The 24,583-nt window shown below is 47.2% G+C and overlaps 1 long non-coding RNA gene across 1 annotated transcript; it reads left to right on the top strand.

Annotated features, from left to right (window-relative positions):
- Positions 1–1,823: 1,823 nt before the first annotated feature.
- Positions 1,824–23,812, top strand: LOC106994186 (uncharacterized). The gene is made up of 4 exons (XR_013407936.1): positions 1,824–2,060; positions 2,376–2,590; positions 12,689–12,818; positions 23,499–23,812. It is a non-coding gene; the product is annotated as an uncharacterized LOC106994186 (long non-coding RNA).
- Positions 23,813–24,583: the final 771 nt, after the last annotated feature.

The raw sequence follows: 24,583 nt of genomic DNA, 5'->3' as shown, positions 1-24,583 counted from the left end.
CCTATAGATAAGAGCACAGGCAGGCATTGTGATTTTGCTGTATTTGTTGTTTCACAGTAAAACTGCCTTAATTGTGCTTGTCCACATGCAGCTGTAACCATGTGATCCACCAGCACCTGGCCTCATTGTTCGTACCCCCTAAGTCTCCGGGTCTCCCTCCCTAAAATACTGCAGTATTTCAGTTCATGGTGCTCCAATCCGAGCAAAAGATGCTTGTAATGGGGCCAACCACAACCTCTCTCCTCAAAAACTGGGAAGAGTTTTATAAAGGAACGACAGCAAACAACCAGCAAAAGCTGAAAAGAAGGGCCTCAGACTACTAAAAAACTTAAAGTTGGGGTGCTTTGAAGCCACCCTTTTTTCCCCTTTCAATTGGAACAATTTGGATCCATAGGAGAGGAGGCCCAGTTGGATTTTCCTCAGGTCATTTCTCCTCATTAAAACTGAACTTTACAAAATTGGTGCTTGGCAAGCTCTGTGTCCTAGACCCCTGTCTCCCCGGACCCCAAGGATCTATTTACCCTGGCCTTCCAATGTCCAGTGTCCTGGTGGTAGCCTCCTCTCCAACCCCACCTGCGTGTCTGTGGAACACAAAAGTATAGTTACACCTGGTTTCCTGTGAAAGGTGGTGCTGTGAATTTCTACACTCCATACTCTAATGGCTACCTGGGGCATGCTCTTAAAAACATATAGACATTTGCTGTTGGGTGAGCCATATACCACCTGGGAGGCCTCAGGACTTAACTTCTCAAGCCTCCGATTTTCTGATTTGAAAAATCAGGTTTGTGAGACACACAGGGCCTTTGTCCAGAGCAGGATGCACAGAGAGCACTCAGTGGAGGTCATCTCCCTCCTCCCCAGGCCGGAACCCTGACTCGCACTCTCTCCTGTTTGGCTGGCATAGGGCACTCGCCATTTGGTTTGGCCACCCAGCATCTCAAGCCTGTCTGTGTTTGGGGGATTTCTGCTGAATGGCCTTTAGTGGAAGTTTTAGAGGAACTGCTACTTGAAATGCTCGTCTGAGTATGCTCACCTCACCAAATGGTGCTTTGATTGGCCAAACATTGCCCGGCTTCAGTCTTCTTGCTTCTAGGGCAGCTGCATGCCGCCTGACTCCGCCGGTCAGAAAGGCCCTCACGACACATAGGAGCGAGTGGCCCAAGCAGGGAAGGTCAGAGCTCGGCCTGTCTTTGGTGGGGACGGTGCTAGAGGTAATTCAAAGTGTGCCTTCCTGGAGCAAACATGGTGTCATTATGACAGCACTGATAGCTGTTCTTAAACCAAGTTCTGGTACAGAAAACAATGGACAAAGCCAACTACAGAATTCCCCCAACCCCCGTCACATGCAGGATTGGGAGAACACATGGCAACTTACAAAGGGCAGAAAAAGAAACTCACCATCTACAGACCCCTCCAGTCCACGGAACAGCAAGAGACAAAAGGAAGAACCACCAGAGCAAGAACAAATAAACGACCGCTCAAGGCCCAAGAATTCCTATCGAGAGCGAGAAAGAAAAGTGCCCTTTTATGAACTTGGTAATAAAAGAAACCTAAATAAGTCAAAGTGCTTGCCAAGTTTTAAATTCTGACTTGCCAGATGCAGAATTCTGATTCTGCATATTCTCAAGACTCAACTTGTGAGAAGCTGCGAATCTGCTTCCACTGTATTTGTGCTCTGTCAGGAAGGAGGCCCTGAGGCTCTCCCTACTATGTCCATTCCCAGCAGGCTTTCCTCCCGCCGGGAAAGTCTGCAAGGTGGAGCTGTCAACACCAGTTTGGTAAGTGAGTAGTAGCTGGTGGAGGGATGACCAGCAGCTGCAGCCACAGCCAGGCGCAAAGGCAGAATTTAAAGTGGAACAATCAAGACAGTGTTTCTAGTGCTGTGGTGACATCACACACCATGAACGTTTTCTTCACTGTGTGCACGGAGCAGAGAAAGAAATTTTCGCTAATTACAGAGAGGCAGATCAGGGAGCAATCCAGATCTTCTAACAGAAGCCTGCACTCTCCCGGTTTGTGGTGGTGGAAACAATAACTTTTTAAATCGTCTCTGATGGAAGGTATGTGAGCGCTGAAGCAATGACCACAAAACTGCCCCTATTTCCCTGCGGGTGTCACGGGGCTGCCTGTCTGGGCCATTGCTTGGGATGAGCAGGTTTCTCTGGATTTGTGTGCTCCCTTTTAGCCAAGACTAGAATTACCTATGATCGGTGGAATCCAAAGTCCTAAGAGTCCCAGGATTCCACCCAATTTCTGGGTATTGTGCTTCCTTATTATAACAGTAACTCCTGTTCTAGTGAGCTGTGAATTAGATCAGAGGTTCACGAGCTCCAGCCCACGGGCCAAATGCAGCCCCTGCTTGTTTCTGTAAACAGAGCTGTTTGGACTCGAGAGGCCAACTCACTTTCCTGTTTGGGGCTGCATTCGTGCAGCAATGGCAGAGCCGAGTCATCACCACAGAGCCCATGTGACCCCACAGAGCCTCAAATCCTTACTCTCCGCACTTTCCCGACGATGTCTGCTGACCCTGGGTTGGATGCTATCTTACTTCTGAGCACAAACAGAGGTTCCCTGCTGAAGTGCTTCCGTGGTATGTCCTGCTTCCCTGGTACGAACCACTGTGTGCACGGGAGGAAACAGAGTAAGAACTCCCTTCCCAACACAGACTATGTTGGAATATCAAAAATAACCAGAGGGTTGGGACTCCAATGTAAACATAGAAAAGAGGAACTAAAGCCCACTGGCACAATCGAGGAAGAATTTGCTTTTATAGGTGTGGCCTTTTCTGATCCCACTATAGCAGATATTGGGTTTAAAAACTGTAAAACAGACCAGAGTGTATATTTCTTAAAAATCTAGCCTAGTTGTTACTAACGTTTTACTGGGGGGAAAGGAGGAGCAATATTTCTGAAGAATGATATATACAAAGACATCCACAATTTCACTTACAAGTTCTAGGGGTTCATGGGCCCCTAATAAACTAATCCACGAGCCCCAGATTAAGAGACATCGAGATGGTCTGGGCCAACATGGTAAAACTCCGTCTCTACTAAAAATACAAAAATTAGCCAGTTGTGGGGGTGTGCACCTGTAGTCCCAGCTACTCAGAAGGCTAAGGCAGGAGAATCACTTGAACCCAGAAGGCAGAGGTTGCAGTGAGCTGAGATTGCACCATTGCACTCCAGCCTGGGCAACAGAGTGAGACTCTCTCTCAATAAATAAATAAATAAATAAATAAAAGTACTAGTCAAGAACCTGTTTTCAATTAGCTTAATTAAAAATTAGCAAATGGTTATCTGCCAGTTAATTTAAAATTGACAGCATCGGACAGGTGTGATGGCTCACGTCTGTAATCCCAGCACTTTGGGAGATTGAGGTGGGCAGATCAGAAGGTCAAGAGACTGAGACCATCCTGGCCAACATGGTGAAACCCCATCTCTACTAAAAATACAAAAATTCGCTGGGCGTGGTGGTACAGACACGCCTGTAGTCTCAGCTACTCGGGAGGCTGAGGTTGGAGAATCGCTTGAACCCAGGAGATGGAGGTTGCAGTGAGCCGAGATTGTGCCATCTCAATCAATCAATTAATAAAAACTGACAGCAATTACTAAGGGCCAAATGAGTGGTACAGACAATAACGATATCTGAATTGAGAAAAGAAAGAGATAATTCTTGTTTAGTGAGGGCAGCCTTCACAGAAGAGATGCGATTCGTCTATGATCTCACAGAATTGCGAAGTTTTAGACAAGCAGGAAGGAGCAGCAGGGCTGGGCTGCAAATGTCTTCAAGGCTGAGAGAGATCTTGTCCTTGGGTGTATCCCTGTGGGCCCCAGGTGGTGGGGGAGCTAAAACATCCCTAAAAGTCACCTAAAGAACGTTCAGGTGTCTGTTCCAGATTCTACAGTGTACCTAACCAGTAAGAAACCACACTAGAAAACTCAAGCTAACCTGCCATTATTTAAAAAGTCTGCTTACCTACTCCTCCTTATTCCACTTCCATACCTCTTTGAGGCCAGACATTCTTCCTCTACTTCAGCCAAGGCAACACATTGTAACAAACTCAGCCTAAATGCAAGCAGATAAGGACAGTCCAGCTGTCTTCCACTAATCCTGAGGCCAGGGAGATTTGCAAAACACCAAAACACTGTCGTTCTTCTTACTCATTGTCTTTGGGGCTTTGGAAAATGTAGTTACTTTCATAAAAATAAGGAATTTATGCAATGGAATTTTTATTGTGCTTTCAAAGTGAATATGTATTTTTGAAACTTCTCAATTTTAATTTCTAGTGTTGTAAATATTAGTAGATCTAGCCCATCAGAAACAAAAGGTACATAGGATCCTCTCTCTCTCTCTCTCTCTCTCTCTCCTCTCTTTCTTTCTTTCTTCTTTTTTTTTTTTTTTGAGACAGGGTCTTACTCTGTCATCCAGGCTGGAGTGCAGTGGCGTAATCTTGGCTCGGTACAGCCTCAGCCTGCAGGCTCAAGCGATTCTCCAGCCTTAGCCTCCTGAGTAGCTGGGACTACAGGCGTGAGCCATGATCACCCAGCTAATTTTCATATTTATAGTAGAGATGGGCTTTTCCCATGTTTGTCAGGCTGGTCTCAAACTCCTGACCTCAAGTGATCCACCCGCCTCGGCCTCCCAAAGTGCTGGGAGAACAGGTGTGAGCCACCTCGCTCAGCCAGATCCTCCGTTTTTGAGAGCATAAAGGGGTCCTGAGACTCCAAGTTTGAAGAGAACCACTACTTTATATAAACTAAGTACAACTCAATGACATGCCTCCTGTGAATCAGGTTTTTCTGGCCTGTTTTTCTCATGTGTGTTTTATTTTTTTCTGAGTTAGGCTGTGTGCCCAGGAACCCAGAAAACCAGCCTGTCCTTGTGGCCTGTAAAACTCCTAACCTTCTGTTCCAAGTCTCCACGGCCACAGCTAAACGAAGGGGTTTAAGAATACCATACAGACCAGGCACAGTGGTTCACACCTGTAATCCCAGTACTTTGGGAGGCCAAGGCAGCAGATCACTTGACCCCAGAAGTTCAACACCAGCCTGGCCCACATGGCAAAACCCGTCTCTATTAAAAATACAAAAATTAGCTGGTTGTGTTGGTGCACACCTGTAATCTCAGCTACTCGGGAGGCTGAGGCGCGAGAAGTGCCTGAATCTGGGAGGTGAAGGTAGCAATAAGCTGAGATGGCACCACTGCATTCCAGCCTGGGTGACAAGAGTGAGACTTTGTCTCAAAAAAAAAAAAAAAAAAAAAAAAAAAAATATATATATATATAAAAAACATAAATTGCCCCAAAATGTGACGAAACTTTTAAATATGAGTAAACCTAAATGTGCTCACTCCATGGGGGTGGCCCTGCCCTAGTGGCTTGCCAGAGTCCAAGGTCCAGTTTTCACTCTTACAATTCAGTTTAGTTGAGTGAGTAGGTCTAAGACTTAATATTTGTTTTCTATTAATAGTCACCAACACTGGGAATCCTGGGGCATTTGATAAAGACCTGGCCAGGGAGAATTACTCATTTATTTGTCTCACTGATTTTGGGTAGATTGGAAAGGTTTGTGTAATACAATACTTTTCATGGAGACAATAAAAATTCAGACTTTTTTCTAGATACATAAAGCATTAGTTTAATTTTTTTAAAAGATATGTTAGGAGGCTGAGGCAGGAGAATGGCGTGAACCCGGGAGGCGGAGCTTGCAGTGAGCCGAGATGGCGCCACCACACTCCAGCCTGGGCGACAGAGTGAGACTCCGTCTCAAAAAAATAAAAAAATAAAATAAATAAAATAAAAGATACGTTTCTCAGAGGCCTGCACTAAGTCCTTTGATGTTAGGTAGCAGGTGAAAGTCCCCAGACCTGCAAGGTCTGAGTATCATTTGAAAGCAAGACCACTCAGCTAACCTCCACACTGTGTGTGAAGCCACCAAATTGGACAGAACTGCTCAAAACATAGAATTTCAAAAATCTAATGAAAATGAAACAAAAGCAGTCAATAGAAGAAAAAAAGCCATCGAGTCAGGAGACATGCATGGAGAGGCTCCTCTGTGTGTGTTTCTGATCGGGCTAGAGGGGCGCATTGCGTTTCCCTCTGTTCTTGATGGCCAGACCCTCGTGGCATCAGAGATGAGCTCTCCTTTTCCATTAACGAGTATGCAAATGCTGGCTGTGCGCAGAGGTCTCTCTGGTGCCTTCCTCCACCCAGAATATTCTGCTAACCTCTTGGTTTCCGCTCAGACTGGGAAAATGTTCTCATGAACCCTGACCTGGAAGAAGACCCTGAGGAGAACCCGGGCACACAGCAGCCGTTCCAGGCCTCAGCTTCAAGGGGGCTCACGAAGGTTCTGAATCCTTGCCCAGCCTGCACTGGGGACCTGGTGTGGCACTGAGTGGCTGTGAGTGCTCAGTGTCCCCCATCTCGTGCTAAGCACAGTGAAGGAGGGGGAGATTGCGCAGTGTGCCGATGGAGCGGTCGCCTTCACCTGGCTGCGTGTCCCTCCATCATGTGGCAGGTGAGCCCTGCCATCCAGCCTGTGCCACTGCCTCAGGAAGTCAGTGCCAGGGGAAACGTGGGAAAGGGAAAGCAGGAGACTGGAGCAACTTTTTGGCTATTAGAGCTTATTTGGCTTTTGTCACGTATCAACAATCATCTTTTTACTAACCAGAAAAGAAGGCCATAGAGTTTTTCTGTAGCAAGTCACTGTTTATGGAAGAGGAGACGCTTTATCTGCATCGCAGTTCCGAAGATTCCACTCTGTTCCAGTCATTGTTGTGGGCGCACTTTCGACATTTGATTAAGAGCCATAAGAGTGGCTTCCTCCACCCACAGGAAAATTCCTTTGAGGACTCATGAGACCATCGACATTTAGCAGCTGTTTGAAAGACTGTTTAGACTCCTGGGATGATGCTGGGGAATTCCTGGAATTACGGTCTTGGGCAGGAAGGGAACTCAAGTAGGAAAGTCAGCAATCTAAATTTCAAACCCCGGGAACCTTCTTTGTATATAACCTAATGATCTCCTTCGCTCAACACAGTGCTTGCTGAGTGAAGGAGTGTAATGGAAAAGAAAGTTAATAATCCCTTGAGCTCTGGATCAAAAATAAGGTAGGAGACCAAATTTTCCATCAAACTGGTTGGGTCCAATCACTTAATGCGAAATGCTCACTTCAGGGTCTGTAGCACTTGTTGATTAATGTACCTAACAGATCTTAATAAAGTGATCAATTCAAGCACTGTCTTCCCAAATTTTATATATATTTAACATATATTGCTGCATGACAAACCAGACAACACTTAATAGTTTAAGGCAACCGTTTTATTATTCCCCCAGAGTTCTGTGTGTGGACCATGGTCACTTGGGCCCTAGTCTTGTGATGTCACCTGGACCACAGTCATTGGGAGGTTCACTGGGTGGAGGCCTCCATGACAGCTCAGTCCCATAGCTGCCGGTGGGTATGGCATCTATACGTGGCTGCTTGTATGTATGGCCTGGGATTTTCACAGCACAGCAGCAGGGTCTGAGAGGCAGAGTCCTAGGAGTGATTGTCCCCAGAGAGCAGAAGCAAAAGCTCTCATCAGTCCTCTAAGAGACTGGGCTGACAATGGGCACAGCACCGTTCTGCCATCATCTGTGGCTTAAAGCATTCACAGGGCCAGGCTAAATTCAGGCTGTGGGAAGATAAACTCCACTTCTCAATGGGGAGAGTTCAAAGCAACTGTGGCCGTCTTTACCCCATCAGCTTTCTTGCCAAGAAATAGAGCTCTGCATGACACATCAACTTTCATTTATTTAACATTTATCTCAAAATACATGAGTTATCTGGCAAATAATATCACATTCATAATAAAATTCCAAGAAATTAGCATCCTATACCTTATTGGGCATTGTTTATGTTTTATATATATATATATATTTTTTTTTTTTTTTGAGACAGAGTCTCACTCTTGTCGCCCAGGCTGGAATGCAGTGGTGCCATCTCGGCTCACTGCAAGCTCCTAATGCCTTATTTTCAACCAAAACCTTCTATACTCTCCATTACCGCAGAAAGGATAGGAAGAAGCATAAAGGAAACCCAACATATTTGTAATGACTCCTTGTGAAATCTCTGGCAGAGACAGAGCTGAACTGATTCCAACAACATTCCATTTCCTGCTAATGCCATATGAGTGGTTGTTAAGAGTAATACCATGTGGATTGTTAAAGAAGAAATGTTTCTATGACACTTGTGACAGCACAGTGAGAGAGAATTTATTCAGGACCACTGCGATGGGTATAGGGACCACTGCGATGTGGTCTTGCCATGGCGGGAGAGAGCAGGCTCGATGCTGAATAGAGCACAGGCAAGTGGGAATTGATAGCCAAGGAGCAGGGTGGGAGTCAGCGGACAGAACACCACTAAGAGGAAATGTCAGGGTGAGTGGGGCTGTAGCTGAACCAGCCTACCAGAATTCTTGCTGAAGAAAACTCGGGTGATCAGACGTCACCCGGGGGATGGTGGAGGATAATCAGATATTAAGCATGGGGTGTTCTTACTAAACTGACGTACCAGCGTTCTTGCAAAAACGGAATTTACAAGGAACTAAACAGATGGGTGTAGCAGAAGATTCAGAAGCTAGACTAAAGTTTGGCCAAGCAAAGAATCATTGTCAGAACTTAGAACACAGAGGACAACTGTGGGTGAAGAATTATCCAAAAATGAAGGAAAACGTTGACCCAAAGAAGGAACTCACCTAATGTGATAACTTGTAAATATGGTACAGAGAATACCTTGGAAATCCAGAAGGTGTCCAAAGTCAATATCCTCTGCTCTGAAATTAACTGCAGAATGCTGGATGTAGATGTAAGAAAGGTAATTTTCTAGTGCTGACTGAGGATTGTTTAAGGGAGAGAGAAGGTCCAAGATTATAAATTCCCCAAGGGCAGGTCATATGAGGTCTTAGCTATTTTTGCATCTACAGTGCCTGACATAAGCTCATGGCCTCCACCTTCAAAGCCAGCAATGTCAGATCGGGTTCTCACACTGCATCTCTCGGGCCTCCTGTCCAGCCTCCCTCTTCCACTTTTAAGGAGGCTTGTGATTACATTGGGCTTTCCAGATAATCCAGGATCATCTCCTTATTTTAGGATCAGCTGATTAGCAACCTTAAGTCCATCTGCAACCTAATTCTTCTTTACCATTGAAAGTAACATATTCACAAATGCCAGGGAACAGGACATGGACATCTTCCAGGGACTATTATTCGGCTTGCCACACTATGAAACCACCCTCACTATTCCCTACTTTTCTATTTAAATTATAAAATAAAAAGTAAAGTATCCAAATCAGTTATATCTTCACTCCAGAGAAATGAATTTACTGAGCTATGCCTTAATGTCAACAGCTTTCAAAGAAGACTCAAGTGCATTTGCATCTACACCATGGAATACTATGCAGCCATAAAAAGGATGAGTCCATGTCCTTTGCAGGGACATGGATGAAGTTGGAAACCATCATTCTGAGCAAACTAACACGAAGACAGAAAACCAAACACTGCATGTTCTCACTCATAGGTGGGAACTGAACAATGAGACACAGGGTGGGGAACATCACACACCGGGGCCTGTCGTAGGGTGGGGGGTTGGGGGAGGGATAGCATTGGGAGAAATACCTAATGTAAATGATGGGTTGATGGATGCAGCGGGCCAGCATGGCACATGTATACCTATGTAACGAGCCTGCATGCTGTGCACATGTACCCTAGAACTTAAAGTATAGTAATAATAAAAAAAGAAGATTCAAGTGTATTTGAACAAACTCTATATAGTTTTTTTTTAGAAAACGGAAACTGAAGTTTTTGTCCAGCACATGATCCAGTGTTTCTTCTTCTACAAGAGCCTGCCTCCTACATTTTGCTTGAGTCTAATTCCAGGAAAACTTATGTTTCTGCAGAAGTAGTCATCAGTGAAAACAACGTGGCCCACAATGGTGACCCCAAATCCTCCCACATGCTGCCAGAAAACATAAGAGCTAAATTCATTCCACTTCCTGTAGATGCTTTCTTTTTGTTTTAGCTCCAAAAAAAATCTTACTTTAGTTTTTAAAAATTGTGGCGGAAAACATATAACTTAAAATTCACCATCTTAACCACTTTCAAGTGTGCAGCTCAGTAGTGTTAAGTATATTTTCGCACTATTTTGTAAGAGAGAAGGTTTTTGTCTTGCAAAACTGAAACTCTGTACTCATTAAATAACATTACTTTAAAAATGTAAAGTTACTTCTAGCATGCTAAGAAGTACACATTTCTATCTTAAAAAGAAAATGGTTTTCAATTATTTTGAAAGTTTTACAAGTGCTTTATCAGCTTCAGAATACTGCAGTTAAGAAACATTAGGATTTTTCGCCGGGCACAGTGACTCACGCCTATAATCCCAGCACTTTGGGAGGCTGAGGCTGGGTGGATCACCTGAGGTCAGGAGTTCGAGACCAGCCTGGCCAACACGGTGAAAACCCATCTCTACTAAAAATACAAAAATTAGCCAGGCGCGATGGCAGGTGCCTGTAGTCCCAGCTACTCAGGAGGCTGAGGCAGGAGAATTGCTTGAATCTGGGAGGTGGAGGCTGCAGTGAGACGAGATTGCATTCCAGCCTTGGATAGATAGAAAAGAGAAAAGAAACATTAAGATTTTCCAACAACTGGCCAGGCGCGGTGGTGGCTCACGCCTGTAATCCCAGCACTTTGGGAGGCTGAGGTGGGCGGATCACAAGGTCAGGAGATCAAGACCATCCTGGCTAACACAGTGAAACCCCGTCTCTATTAAAAATATAAAAAATCGCCGGGCGCAGTGGCTCAAGCCTGTAATCCCAGCACTTTGGGAGGCCGAGACGGGCGGATCACGAGGTCAGGAGATCGAGACCATCCTGGGTAACACAGTGAAACCCCGTCTCTACTAAAAATACAAAAACTTAGCCGGGCGAGGTGGCGGGCGCCTGTAGTCCCAGCTACTCGGGAGGCTGAGGCAGGAGAATGGCGTGAACCCAGGAGGCGGAGCTTGCAGTGAGTCGAGATCATGCCACTGCACTCCAGCCTGGGCGACTGAGCGAGACTCCGTCTCAAAAAAAAAAAAAAAGGTTTTCCAACAACCTTCATAGAGCATGACTTCAATTAACATCTGGTGAATAATGCCCAATGCGCAGCATATACATTCACAGGTTAAGAAGAGATCATTTGGTCAAATGTTGACATTCAAAACAATTAGAGACAAGTGAGTCCTTGGGCATTTATGTGTGATTACCATGCAGCCCAACCTGGCTTTTCTACCTGATACTGGCTTTTAATTTTTATAGTTTTTGTTAAGAGACAAGGTCTCGTTCTGTCACCCGGGCTGGAGTAGAGTGGTACAATCATAGCTCACCGCAGCCTCAAACGATCCTCCTGAGTCAGCCTCCCAAGGAGCTGGGACTACAGGTGCAAGTCACTGTCTGCCCAGGCCTGATAGTCTCTCAATCATCTTTACGCAAGCTATGCTTTGAGCAAACTGGCATCTTCAGGATTCTCCAACCTTCTTTCCTTATGCTGTGCTCCACACTCGGAATACTCCCCACTCTCTGTCAACTCCCAGAAATGCTCCAGCCCTTCTTAGAGGCCAGCTCCTCTCTCCTGCCTCTCCTAATACTTTCCTCTCTGTGAAAACTCAATACACTTTTCTTACATGTTGTGATCTACTTTATAATGCAGGTGCGCGCACACATGCACACGTTTATGAGTCACTCAAATTATTTATTTATTGAGATGGAGTCTCACTCTGTCGCACAGGCTGGAGTGTAGTGGATCGATCTCGGCCCAGTGCAACCACCGCCTCTTGGGTTCAAGCAATTATCTGCCTCAGCCTCCTGAGTAGCTGGGATTATAGGCACCCACCACCACGCCCATCTAATTTTTGTATTTTTAGTAGAGACAGAGTTTCACCATCTTGGCCAGGCTGGTCTTGAACTCCTGACCTTGTGATCCACCCACCTCGGCCTTCCAAAGTGCTGGAATTATAGGCATGAGCCACCTCTCCCGGCCCAAATTATTTATTTTTATGCCCCTTTTTAGCATAAAGTGCCTTGTAAATAATATGCACTAAAAAGTATTTACTGAATTTAACTGAAGCGTCTCTTAATTAACTGCATAACTTTTGCTTTAATATAAATGAAAAATCATACTACTGTTCATTACAATGTAAGTTAAATTTTATAGATGGATTATCTGAATAGTTCAGCCTGATTGACTGTTAAAGGTCAAACACAATTCATTTAAGGTTCAACAGCTCCCTCTCACGGCCTCTGAGGGAAACTGGGTTTGTGGGCCAAGAATGGTTTCCGACTCAAATGGACTGTGAATCCGCTTTTAAAATACTAATATATTCTACTTAAGCATTAATGAAAAATTTGATTAAGGTTAAAAAACAAAAAAAGTTTTCATAAAGTCACATGTATGTAGCACTGTATTTTTGCCTTTTTCATAACTTAGAACAATGTCAACTGCATATTAGTTAGAAGTTCAAGCACTCTAACTATAAAACGAAATGCTCAAGTTTAAAATGGAACAACTTAAAACAAGGAACTAAGTAAAATACCAAAACATTAAAACACACAGGTCTCAACAAAATCCAAATTCCTCAAGCCATCATCCCAACTGTTGGTGTGTTTCATGCCAACAGGGAGAAGCTGTGTGTGCAGGTGGTTAAGTCTGGCTGCTGGTGAGGCCTGGTGCTCTGAGGTAGACTTCCTAAGATAGAAGCTGGAATCTGCACTTCACGCAACGATGTCAAATAAAGACAGAGCTTAAAGGTAAGTTTCAATAACTGTAGATGTCTGAATTCTCACATGGGGCAAAGAGGTGTGGCTGGCCTGAAAACCACAGGAAGACTCCAGGGGGAGAGATAATTCTCACCCTGCCAGTCTTCACCGGCTCGTTGAAATCTACCCCTGTGATTGCTAATGTGACCTCGTTGATAACAGAAGCTTTTCCTAAATACGAAATGGTTCTCTACCCTTGGATTCCCATTGCTCTATAGAACCTCTAAGCCGCCTAGGATTCCAACAAGTATTTCCAAATGTCCTTTTTTTTTTTTATAGTGGTTTTCTCCTATTTTATTTTTTAAATAAAATCTGACCTCAGATAAGCATTTTCATTAACGATATTTATTCTAATTATAAAGTACTCACAAGAGGAAGAAAGAGAATACACTAGTAATATTCTGCTAAAGAAAGTTTTCTAGCTATTTGTCATGTGACATTAAAAATGCTTTAAAATACACATACACATAAATATTTGGCTAGGTAATGGATTTTAAAGTTCACAAACAAAACATAATTACAAAAGTATGCAGCAATTTTAACTAGCTCCACTGCTATCCAACTATACAGTATGTTATAAAACTATATACTGTTTTTCTTTTATAAATAAGAATCATACAACTCGGAGCCCCTTCTTTAGACACGTTCACTTTCCCTGAATATCAACCAAATTCTAGTATGTCTGTTGAGATCCACCCAATCAGATATGCCTCAGTATTCTTCTGCATCTTATGTATTTAAAATGTCCTAAAACAGACCAAGTAAGTTTTTCACACTTTGCCATAATTTTTTCTCATGAGTGTGCACTAAATGCTTGTGAAGTAAGACACAATGTATGATTGATAATCCACTCACATGATACGCAAAACATTGGGACCTAAACGCTGTGATGTAATTCTTCTCACAAACAAATGTGAATAGTTAAAAATTTCAAAGAAAAATACATCAGTTAAGTAAAATACATGAAAAATGGCGAGTGGAATGTCAATGTCAGGTGAGGCCTATGGTGCAGATCAGTAGCTAACTCTCTGCCGAAACTTCAAACAAGCAGCCACTTGCCTCGCCAATTAGCTGTGCCTCTGTGTCGTCATTGGCTATTAATGGATAGACCTCTCAGGTTTTCTGAGGCCTAAATTATGATGTCAAATTAAATTATCTAAATTTTGTATTGTCTAGCTCGTTAAAGCTTTTCAGAAGCTGCGATCCACTTTAATTAGAGAAAAAGGAATTTAAAAAGATATTTCATTCATTACCTAAAAGACCTTCCTCAGATTCTTTACTTGTCTTTAGTTGGGTCCAACAGGTAAATCATGGTTACAAATAATGCTAAGATGGACAAAACTATCTTTTGTAACATTTCTATCTGTCCACCAGAAAAGATATTTTGACCTTACAACTGTGAAGTGGTTCGTAATACAGTTTAATCTACAACAGGACTTAAGTATGTCATATTTATGAACACATGTGCACATTTATGTTAAAATGTGTTAAACTCTAAGGTTATATTCATCCAATAACAAACATACAAAACCCCAAACACTTCCAGGTTTTTATCACAATAAACTATCTTAAAATGTAAGACTCTCACGATTGGCTTTCCACAGGTGTAAGGTGATTCATTTCTTTTTTTTTTTTTTTTTTTTTTTTGAGACAGAGTCTCGCTCTGTCACCCAGGCTGGAGTGCAGTGGCCGGATCTCGGCTCACTGCAAGCTCCACCCCCCGGGTTCCCGCCATTCTCCTGCCTCAGCCTCCCGAGTAGCTGGGACTACAGGCGCCGCCACCTCGCCCGGCTAGTTTTTTGTATGTTTTAGTATGTTTTGTATGTTTAGTTTCACCATGTTAGCCAGGATGGTCTCGATCTCCTGACCTCGTGATCCGCCCGTCTCGGCCTCCCAAAGTGTTGGGACTAAAGGCTTGAGCCACCGCGCCCGGCCAAGGTGATTCATTTCTATTTGCTTCCAAAATACAATCATTCCCAAGTTTGCCTATAAATGGATTGACCACACTAGCAGAACATTGAGTAGCAACAGTGCAGATTAATAAAATCCATGTAGGGTCTAAAATTATGCTAAGAGAAGGCCTCACTTCACAAAGGAAGAGGTCATGTCAAATACCTTGACAGAGGATATGTTCTGAAAGTCAAGAAAAGCGTGACACTATCAAATTTGTAGTGATTATACAGTACGTTACAGAGGTAACCCGGATTACGGAGTTAACATACAGATTATACGATCTGCAAATAGAGGTAGGATTTAAAGGAGAAAGAAGGAGGAAGGAGAGGGAAGAACCGACCCAAGGCCCTTCTTCCTGGGTTTCTGTACCAGCTACTCTTGAAGACAAGCTCCGGAAAGGAAAAAATATATGTGTTGTTTTAGTGCACAGATGTGTGGAAACAGGTTAGGTGAGGTTAAATCAGAATGCCAGACAGGGTCTATCTGATCTAAAACATAGAAACCAAAATGTATATACACCTATGTGTATATATTTTACATATACATATATATAGACACAAACATAGACACACATACACCTCTCACGTGGCCTTAAGAGCAGAATTTTAGAGCACGGAGAAAAGCTCTGCCCCAGAGATTTGGATCACACATCAGCCCCACGGTCTGGACTGTGCACTGTAAAGCTCTGAGCCCTGGGTTTCAAATCCTCTGGATTCAGGTCAAGCACGTGGGCTTACATAGGTTATGGTTCGGGTCCACCACTCATTTGCTGCATGCCCAGGCAAATTATTCTACTTATCGGATGAGGATAAGAGCAGAATTGTGAGCATTAACTGAGTTACTGTCTCAGAGCAGTGCCTGGCACGTGTGAGCATGTGTAGACACATGCTGTTATTTCGGGGATTTGTTCTCTATTCGCTAACTCAGGAGTGCTCGCTCATCGACTGATGTTACCTCAGCTCTCACAGGAAGGATGCCTGCCCCCGACCCTGTCACCTCCTCCCACACTTCGGGCGCTCCTCTCCACCTCCTGCCTCCCTGAGGATGCTGAGTCTGTGTTAGGCCCCGCTTGGTGTTCATCACACCCTCCATGGGCTCCACCATCCACTGTCATTCAGTAACTAAAACTGTATTTACTGAAGACTGGGCACGAGCCTGCGCGGGGGCAGTGCCGTCCTGCACCAGCCCTGGGTTCTCTGCACCCTGGGATTTGTCAGGCCCATGTTATCGTGCAGCAGTCAGGCCTGGGGGGCAGAGCCACCACCCTAGTGCTGAACTGGGGCACAATGCATGTCCCAGAGTGTCTTCCAGGGGCTCTGCTCTGCACAAGGACAATGAAACTTCTGGAAGAGAACACTGGGGACACGCAGCTCAGGAGGACTGAGAGCCAGGAAGGAGAGGGAGCGGCAAGGTGCCCCCCACCAGCCTTGCAGGCCACGCCTGGGCCCTGGACACTGAGCCTGCTTAGGAAGCGTCAGTGGGGGTCAAGGTGAAGCCAGTGGCCCTGCTTGGCGGTGGGCAGAGAACGGGTACCTTTGAGCCTAGCAAGGTGGGTGTGGCCTGCATCACAGCTGCCCAGTCACCAAAGGACGCTCCCAATCCTTCCAGCAAGAACTTGAGAAACGTGAGAAGTCGATTAAAATTGGTCTGACATCCAGGGTGATGTCAGAAATGCGAAGACATCACATCTGGAGCCACAGGGAAGTGGTGGCTACTGGGAAACAGCCCTCCCAGCTTCCGGAAGATTCGCAGCTGCTTCCTGGAAAGTCCAGGGCCACGTCCTGGAGGATGGAGTGCTCTGAGGGTGGGCAGGGATGCACCCCCACTGGCCTCCACCCCTCACAGGAGCAGCCAGGAGCAGGGCTGAAGGACAAGCCACAAACGCGATGGCGGGCAGGACTCAGGGGTGTCTGAGAAAGATGCATGTGGAGGAACAGGGCTCTGCCATTTTCCCTGTGGAGCTCAGAACCACGCCATGTGTCACTTTGGCTCACACCATCGCCCCCCAACACACACACTGCGTACCCGCCACGTCACTGTGGCGCCAAGGAGCCGCAACATCTGAGAGCAGAAGGACGAAGGACAGAAGCACGTCGCTGAAACTCAAATCCCACTGCCTGAGGAAATGCCTCTGTGTTTTAAATTATCTCTAAGAACCAATGACTTTATTTTGCTGATTTAGGTGTGGTCATGAGGGGACTATGGAGTGTCACCAGCCGAAGCTCACCCTGGCATGGTTTGGCTGGAAAGGCCCCAGAAACGGTGGTCCCAGGAAGGGGAGGGGCCTGCCAGGGGTTGCCCCAAAGCAGAAGGATCAGGAAGGCCGGGGGTGTCTGGGCTGGTCTGACCTTCTGGGGGATGGCAGGGAAAAACCTTCTGGAATGAACCATTAGCAGAAAAGAAGCCCCAGGAGTGGGCAATGGTGAGAGTGAAGCAGAGGGGACCAGGTGGCCCCGGCTCAAGGTCAGGCCTGACTTGGCTCACAACAGGGTCATATTCGTGTGTTTTATTAAATCACTGCCAACAGAGAGGGGATGCCACAGGAGAAACAACCTCGGAAGCAGGGCTGTCTCGGAAATTAGTTTTTCCTCACGTGGACTTTGAAGAAAGGGGTTTCTTAAAACGTACAGTCCAGCTAGTTCCTCTCAGTGAAAGGTAAATTGCTGAGGCTTTTACTTAGGTTCTCTGAGTATTTGGGAAAAAAATTAAATAACGCCATGTGTCTATTTTGGAGTAAACTGGTTTTCGGCGATGTTTTTGCTTATAATGCTTGATGCTTGTTGGATCTACTCCTCTCTCTTTTTTTTTTTTTTTTTAGACGGAGTCTTGCTCTGTCGCCCAGGCTGGAGTGAGCAGCGCGATCTCGGCTCACTGCAAGCTCCGCCTCCCGGGTTCTTGCCATTCTCCTGCCTCAGCCTCCCGAGTAGCTGGGACTACAGGCGCCGCCACCACGCCCGGCTAATTTTTTTTTGTATTTTTAGTACAAATGGGGTTTCACCGTGTTAGCCAGGATGGTCTTGATCTCCTGACCTCGTGATCCGCCTGCCTCGGCCTCCCAAAGTGCTGGGATTACAGGCGTGAGCCACCCTGCCCGGCTACTCCTCTCTTAAGAGTCACAGAGGTTATTGTTTACCATAAAAACCCAGAAAGTGCCAGAAACGGAACCTGGATCCCAGAACTACAACAATCCTGTGGAAACCTTAACTGAAAGGAAGAAGACAGGAACTGAAATAACTTGTGTGCATAACAACCTTAATTCACAACTGAAATCAGGATTTGTTTCCTCTCATCAGTTTCACTAAACCACTTACCGTCCTTTTAAAGGAAGTCGTTAAATAACAATAGTAAACTTTAGGGGAAGACATATGCAATTTTGTTACAAACTAACAGACCACAGGATGAAGGCCTTTACCTGGATGATCCATTTGCACTCAATGAATAGTAAATATATTTTCTCTTTCTTATGATTTTCAAATACTATTTTCTTTTCTCTAGCTTACTTTATTGTAAGACTACAGTATACAATACATATAACATGCAAAATACGTGTTAATCTACTGATACATTATCAGTAAGGCTTCTGGTCAACAGCAGGCCATTAGTAGTTATGTTTTTGGGGAGTCAATGTTATATGCAGGTTTCGACTGCATGGGGGAAGGGATGTGTTGGTGCCCCTGAGTTGTCAACTGTAGTTACGATGAGGTCATTAGGTTGAGACCCTAATCCAATATGACTTGTGTCCTAATGGAAAGGGAGACTCTGGACACAGACACGCACACAGGGAGAATGCAACGTGGAGACTGGAGTTATGCTACCAAGAGCTGGGAGAATGGCTGGGGCCTGACCTTCCCTGGCACCTGCAGAGGAAGCATGGCCCTGCTGACCCGATGGCCTGCAGCCTCCAGGACAGCGAGGCAAACGATTTCTGTTGTCAAAGCCACTCAGCTGTGGCACAGCAGCCCTAGCAAGCAAACACAGCCCCTTTGCGTGACCGGAGTTTGGAGGCTCTGACTCTAGCACACTCCGGGCTTGCACACGGGGTCAGTACAGCACAAAAGCTTAAAACAGGCTCTGCAGTCACAAAGGCCCACAGTCCATTACCTGCTCCCAATAACCTCACGAACAACGTGACCGGGCTGAGCTCTGATTTTCTCGTGGGTCAAACGGCCATGACTGTACGCAGCGCCCAGCCGTCAAGGTTTTTAGAGGACAAAATAAACGGACACACGCGGCCCTCCTAGCCTCGCAGACTGCTGACGGCCTGGTCTTCTGGAGCAGAAGAAAAAGTGGATTAAAAAAAGACTGTAAGGGACAAGGAGCAAGTGGGTGGGAAGGAATAAAAGCGATGGGTGTAGGTTACTCTTTCAAAACACTTTCTCGCAAAAGGCAAATTAGAGATGAGTAAGATCTTGGAAGCATTCACAAGGTCAAGGAAAAAGTAACTTTTTAGGGTAAGGGGGACTTAGGCTTGTGTGTAGATTTCTTGTCCCCATTCTCAGAGTAGGCAGAATCCTGGGCATCGTCCCCAAGCAGTGTCCCAGGTATGGGGGCAAGGCACAAGGGTGAGGGGGTTGCCCATGGGCCCCAGAGCTGGGACAGACCAGGAGGGAAACTGAGCAGCAAGTGGGAGAGGATCGTCGGCCCAATGGTGAGGGATGAGAGGAATGGGCTGGCAGTGGGCATGCAATGCTGTGGAAGGCAGGGTGTTCAGATGAAATGAGAGTTCCACTGACAGAGCGGGAGCTGAGCTGAGAAGTTCCTTGAGAGAAGCAGCATGAAACAGTGCAGCATGCGTGGGGAGACAGGAAGAGCTCTAAGCCCCTTTCAGTGGGAGAAGAGGAGGCTATGTTTTTCAATGTCTGCACAGGTTGCCATGTACCCCCCACCCTGGCTCTGGGCTCAGCTACATGGGCTGCAGCCTGCAGGGTATTAGCAAAGGGGTGACAACGCGCCCTTGGAAAGCTCACACAGTGTGGCTTTGCTAGCTCCCCACCCTGCCGTCACGGTGAGAAGGTGTTGGGCTCGCCTGCTGGATGAGGGAGACTTGCGGCCCAGGTGCACTCTGCCCCCAGCCACAGCCAGAAGAGTGCCAGCCACAGGAGGGAGCCCAGCCCAGGCCCGTGAGAGCCCCGACCTGCAGACACATAAACCAAACACACACCACTGTCTGCAGCCGTGGGGTTCAGGGTGCTGTTCTGGGCATTGCTGTGGCAACACTGACTGATGCAGTGGGCATGACTGCTCCTCTGCCTGTGCCATTCCCAGCAAGGCAGCTGCTGTAATCACAGGCTTGGAGCCTGCACTCCGCCCACACACGTGGAGGTCGGCTACGGGAGACGGGGAGGGAACAGACTCCAGGAGCTAGTTAGGGCAGAAAAAGATCAACCAGGGGAGCCCCTGAGAGGGGAAGACCATGAACTTGATCATGAACTTGATCAACATGGCCAACTTGAAGGGCCAAGTGAGAAGCCTATCAAAATTGCCATATGCCTGTCCTCTCCCACTCCTGAGACAGTAGGCACAGCCTGTCTCTGTCCTGTTGTACTAGAGGGCACCCCAGCGGCGTACCTGGGTGGTGTGTACTCCTCAAGACACTGACCAACCAGGAGCATCTGCTGCTGATGTCCCCCTGCCTGGGGGCAACCCTGACCAAAACAGATGAGAGTTTCATCCATGGGCTGCCCTATGCCTCGGAGGCTAAAAGTATTTGGGTCCTTCAGTGGAAAGCAGTTGTGTGTGCTGGAGGAGTCCCTAGACCCTTCTACCCGTGAGGGAGGGTCTGGCTGTGCTGCAGGTGACAAGATTCCCCAGGAAGGAGACTGATACATCACAGGCTGGTCACACACCTGGCTTCTTGGCAGTGTGTTTGCCAGTGACACAGGTCCCTCACATCCCTGCTGGGGCCCACGGTCAGATGCAATGGCTGCTACAAACCACTGCCTTCATCTTCTCAGTGAGTCATTGGTAAGTTCCGTTTAGGGTGGTGGGCAAGCCCTGGTCCCTGTGGCTGTGAGTTTTACAATCCGTGGGGGGAGGCGGAGGTACACATTGAAGCCTCCGCTGCAAGTCTAAAGAAGGCTGAGCATTCTGGGTCTGTGGGGTTCATCCCTCATGGTCCCCCAAGTTTGCCTGTGCAGGTGGGATCTGCCCCTGAGTTCCAGGCCATCTACCCAGGCTAGCACCAGCAGGCGCCTGGACCGATGGCTGCTTGGCCAGAGCTGAATACTACATCCTCTGCATGTCCCCTGCCAGGAAGGATGTTGGAGACTCCCAGGCTCTTGTTCTGTGGTGGAGTTAGAGCCTGGTGTTTTCAGCCACACCAACAGAAGAAAGCAAGACAGGGCCAGTGCCTTGTTGATGGATCTGAGGGTCCTGGTCCATGGGACGTGCTGCTCTGTGTCCATATCAGGCCCATCAGGAGCATGGCCGGCCCACAGCTGGAGGGCATCGGCCGGCCAGGACAGGGAGCGTGGTAACAGAATTCCAGGTTCTGTCCTCACCAGCAGGGACACTCTCAACCACCTGCTGCTGGGTCGCCACGTTCTCCAGGGGAGGGCAGCAAGCCAGACCTGCCCAGCACTGTCTCAAGGATCCCTGAGTCCTCAGCAGCACTTGGGCCCAGACCAGCTGCGGAATGTGAGACAGCATGAGATGGCCAAGCCGGCCGGCACTGCCTCAGAAATGAAGGGAAGGGAAATTCCGAGAACCAGGTGCTCAGGGTGGACGCCCACTCTCCTGGGAGGCAGGTGGGAGCTCCTGTGCTGATCCAGGCTGGGAGGTGGCACCCAGGCAAGATGGGCCCGGCTGGGCTGAAGCAGCCTTGTTCCCCTGCAGGGTGACTCTACGGGGAGGGCCCACGGCCAGGTGGTCAGGTCCTGGGGAGGAACCAAAGCCAAGGTTGCAGAGGAGTCGGCCAACTGCAGAGTGCAGGCACATCCCAGCGGGAGGGGTGCAGAGGGAAAGACAGAAGAAAGCAGGAAGGCAGAGAGGGCACATTCCTCTAGGACAATCCGAGGGGTCTCTATCCCTTGGGACCTTGGTCACCAGTGGGACAAAGCATTTGGCAACCATTTGACATGCTAGAATGGCAAACCACTCCTAGAACCAGGTGCTCAGGGTGGATTCGAGGAATGGTTTGACAACCAGCACGTCCCACGCACCAGGGCCCTCAGACCCACCAACAAGGCACTGGCCCTGCCTTGCTTGCCAAGACACCAGCCAGGCCTTGGGTGAGCTGTCCCCTGGAGGAGCAGGAGGGAGGGAAGACTGGGGAGGAAGACTCATGGGAGGAAGAAAGGTGGGAGGAAGGAAGTGGACTGCTGGGAGGAGAAGCAGATCCAACTCAGGCCACAGGTGGAGGAGCTTCCAGGCAGGAGGGACCAAGGGACTGTGAAAAGAAAATAAACCTTGGGACCCCGAAATCACTAAGCCCAAGGGAAAAGTCAAGCTGGGGTTAGGACAACCTCCCTCCCATTCTATTCCTAAATAACATAGCTACAAAGATGGGGGAAGAAAAAAAAAAGCTACATACCTCCCTCACAATATGCTCACAAGGAAACCCCTCAAGATCTTTCCTCTAAAACAATTCTGCTGAATTTCACTTTGGTGATGTAAATTGATAGCTTATCTTCATAGATGGCGAACAAAGAACAGAACTCAAGGTCATCTGTCTGCTCGTCTGAGGAAATGCGTATCTGATGGCTTCCTCTGCCCTACTGTTTATGTAAAAACGCAGATTCACTGAGCCAGACTAAGAACTGACTACTCCTCTATCCCCTCTCACATATAAATTGTGTATTCAGTGAAAGGCTGATCATAGATCAAAAAATAATGCAACTGTTTATCTCTTATCTACCTATGACCTGGAAGCCTGCTCCCCACTTCAAGTTGTCCCACCTTTCAGGACAAAACCAGTGTACATCTTACGTGTATTTGACTGATATCTCATATCTCCCTAAAATGTGTAAAACCAAGCTTTACCCTAACCGCCTTATGCACATGTTGTCAGGGCTGCCTATAAACCAAAAATAAAATTGTAAGCCCCCCAACCATCCAAATGGATGTCTCCTCTTGGCCTAGGGCATTCCAAAGTTAACCCGAAGAAGATATTCAGGCCAGGATGGAAGGGAGGTAAGACAAGCCTCATTATACCCTCCTCCTTTTTGGAATTCAAAAAAAGCTGACCAGCGTTCACATCAACAGACCTTAAGTCTGATAAGAAACATTTGCAATCTGTTCTCTCTGAAGGCTGCTACCTGGAGGCTTCATGTGTTTGATAAATCTTTGGTCTCCACCACCCCTTATCATCCTAACCCAAACATTCCTTTCTATCGACTCCAGGTCTTTAGATAGTAACCTAACTCTTTCAATCAATTGTCTTTCAGAAAATTTTAAAATCTACCTATGACCTGGAACGATCCCACACCCTGCTTCAAGTTGTCCCATCTTTCCAGACCAAACCAATGTACGTCTTATATGTCTTTGACTGAAGTCTCATGTCTCCCTAAAATGTATAAAACTAAGCTGTAGCCCAACCACCTTGGGCACATGTTCTCAGCATCTAAGGGCTGTGTCATAGGTCATGGGTCACCCATATTTGGCTCAGAATGAATTTCTTCCAATATTTTGCAGAGTGTGATTCTTTTCATTGATAGTAACCTTGGCAAAATAAGCTTTCTAAATTGATGGAGACCTATCTCAGATACTTTTGGTTCACAGGACGGTGGCAGGAGGGTGGCCCTCCCTGCTGGACCAGCTGAGCCTCTCACTTCCATGTGGTGATGTCTGGGATGCACTGAACTAAACGTGTCAGCTCCAGGAAGAACCAGAGCAGAGTTTAGGTGGGGAGAGCAGGCTGGCTGAGGTTTTCGGGGTACCCTCAGCCCTGCCTGGCAGAGTTCTTGGGTACCCACAGCAAAGAGACCTACCCCACATGATGGATGGCACGGCCCTGGCAGTGGAGTGCCCGCTGACTGAGGCCACTGCTCTGCACCTCTTGTGCTGCTCCTTGTTCCTCATTCTGTTTGGCAAGAGCAGCCCCCAACCCCCGCACTTGGTCCCAGAGCTATGCCTTCCCCCTCTTCTTCCTCCTCGGCGGAATGGCTGTCTGGAGCCCGTGGCTCGTTCCATCAGCGAGTCATTTTCATGGACAGGAGCTGCAGAAGATAGGCCTGAGGGCCACTGGGGGAGGGGCAGTGAGGTGGGCATACCTGGCGGTGGGCAGGGAGCTGGCGGCCAAAGGTTTCCAGGGCTCTGCCAGGTGACTCACGGCAGACTCACCTCTGCCTTCCTCAGCTGTCCCAGGCCTGCTGCCTCCTCCAGTGTTCCCTTCCCTTTGTATTAAACACAGCTTCAGTCCACACTCTAGATTGTTCTTTTTTTTCTTGATCTCTCTCTCTCTCTCTCTCTCTCTCCCCAACTCCCGCCCCACCTTCGCCTGCTCTCCTGCTCCCTACCTCTTATCTGAAGTCACCACCACCAAGGCCGTCCACCTGGAGAGCTGCGGAGGGGCTGGGGACACCGCCCTCTTTCATGGTGGCCAATGATGAAGGCACTAGGAGCTGCCCGCTTGCATCTTTGAGGGGCCTTTCCTCTGACCAGAGGCTGGCCCTAAACATGTCACTCAGTAGAAGGGTAATACTCTGCACAGGACTCAGCCTCAGGGCCACCAGGCAACCGGCACAGGCCCTTGCAACGTGCCGGCACAGGACAGGCACTGACAGAAGTGACTACAGTGCCAGAGGCCAGCTAAGGGCCAGCAGGAAGGTCACACTCAGCCGAGGGGACACTGGACGGGAGGCCTT

The sequence above is a fragment of the Macaca mulatta genome, chromosome 17 (genome assembly GCF_049350105.2).
Source record: "Macaca mulatta isolate MMU2019108-1 chromosome 17, T2T-MMU8v2.0, whole genome shotgun sequence".
In the NCBI taxonomy this organism is placed as follows: domain Eukaryota; kingdom Metazoa; phylum Chordata; class Mammalia; order Primates; family Cercopithecidae; genus Macaca; species Macaca mulatta.
The sequence above is the reverse complement of the archived record's forward strand: the minus strand, read 5'-3'. Positions and strand labels throughout refer to the sequence as shown.